Source organism: Amphimedon queenslandica, unplaced genomic scaffold (assembly GCF_000090795.2).
Source record: "Amphimedon queenslandica unplaced genomic scaffold, v1.1 AMPQUscaffold_12432, whole genome shotgun sequence".
Taxonomy (NCBI): domain Eukaryota; kingdom Metazoa; phylum Porifera; class Demospongiae; order Haplosclerida; family Niphatidae; genus Amphimedon; species Amphimedon queenslandica.
The window spans coordinates 18,979-20,946 of record NW_003547331.1 but is presented as its reverse complement, the minus strand read 5'-3'; positions in this window follow the sequence as shown (position 1 = coordinate 20,946).

Below are 1,968 nucleotides of genomic sequence, written 5' to 3'. Positions count from 1 at the left end.
CACTTAGTGGGTCCTATTTATTATTAGCCACACTGTAGTGTATCTGGCTAAACTTGATCCTAGCCACCCATTAGCAGTAGTGGCTAGCATTATTCAATTCAAATCCAAAGTTCACTTTATTGCTTGAAAAGAGCTACATGTACCTCCTGATAAGAGCTTTTTTATTGGCCAAAGGTTTTAATAGGAACATGTAATTTTGTTATTGAGAGTCCATGAGGGTATGATTTAATGTGTGGTATGTTAAGTGTGTGTGTGGAAATTGTGTGTGTTTATTGGACATAATGTAATGAGATGATGTAATGGGGTACACTCTGACCTTTCATTCATAATGATTGTTTGATGCTGTTAATCAATTAATGTAATGATTGGTTACTTTTACTGCTGAAAAACTTACCACTGTATCTTGCATCTCACTTTCTCCCTCTTTCTTTTCTTCCCTCATTTTTGTTTTCTTCTCTTCTCTCAAGATTTCATGGGAGGATTTGTCATTCTTTGATTTGCTCTTTATGAAGGATTGCATGGGTAAGCTGGTCATTGGGTCACAGAGAGGAGATTATCATGTCTCAGAAATGGGCACCCACTCCACTATCATTATTCTGTTATCATGTACATAGTCTACTATACAATTCATTTATATCAGTACAAATATATGTACTTGTACACTGTACAAGTGTTGTTTTAAAATTTTTTGTAGTGTATGTTCACAGGTCTCAGTTGGGAGGTTACTTTTGGTGAGAATGTAGGAGGGGGCACTCACTGTCTCCTCTCCGCTTTCCCTGATCAATCATTAGTGGCTGATCATGTATTGGAATATGTATGAGGCTATGCTGAACTTAGGATGATAAAGATAATTGAAGAGCCACTCCAGCCCAGGTTAGGATAGGCTTACTGAGGGTATAGCCATGTTTACTGGGTCATTCTTTTTCTAGTTTCTTCCTGTCTTTTGTCCTTCTCCCTCTGCCTCCCCCTCCCCTCCCTCGGACCCCGTCCTCCTTTCTCTCCCCCCTCTCTCTCCTTTTATTCAATGAAGTCTGGTTTATATGATGTCCTCCCTACTACTATTGGAAGGTTTGTCTCCTGAGGATTTGAGGCTTTTGCTCTGTGGGTGTCAGCAGGTTGAACTTGACATACTCAAAAAGATAACAAATTTCACCAACAAGACTCGTAAGTGAAAATAATACAAATGATCTAATTAGTTATTTTTACTAAGTATTGTTTGGTATTTTAATGAATGAATGTATACACATGTACATGTATAGTACATGTACATGTACAAATGTACAGATGTGCATTTTTCAGGTTTCTATACATGCACTTGTGACCTTAAATGTAATTTAATTATTGGATTCAGGAAGGCACTTCATTTATCAGAAGTAAATGCATTTCCTGATGCATATACATGTACTTATGTTGTGTAGAAATTTTGAGCTCATTCCAATCAAAATTAGATTTATTGTTGGCATAGGGAAATATACACATTGTAGGTAGAGGTATTCAGAAGATATTGAAGGTGTGGCCACAGACCAGTGTCCTGCCCCCTCAGATTCACTACTTGATGTTAGCACCAATCCCAGTACAGATTGGACTCAATAGGTCAATGGAAATGAAAGAGAGGGACAGAATATGGACATCAGATTTAGTGAGTAGTGAACAATATCCATGTACATGTACATGTACTTTTTGATTTACATGTACAGTACAGTATGTATAGCAATGCATCTATAGATAAGGAACTCTCCCATTTGAGAGAGACTGTGTTGTACATGTACAGTATGTACATGTAATTATTGTGTATTAAATCTCATCATTAATTTTCTTGTTATTTTCAAGAGTCCAGATAATTGGATTTTTTTGTTATTATTACAGTATAACCTCGATTATCCGGACCCCTTTGTCCATCAGGTGGTTCGGATAAGTGAAAAGTTCGGATAATTTAAATGACCTTTAAAACCTTCATATACTTACTCC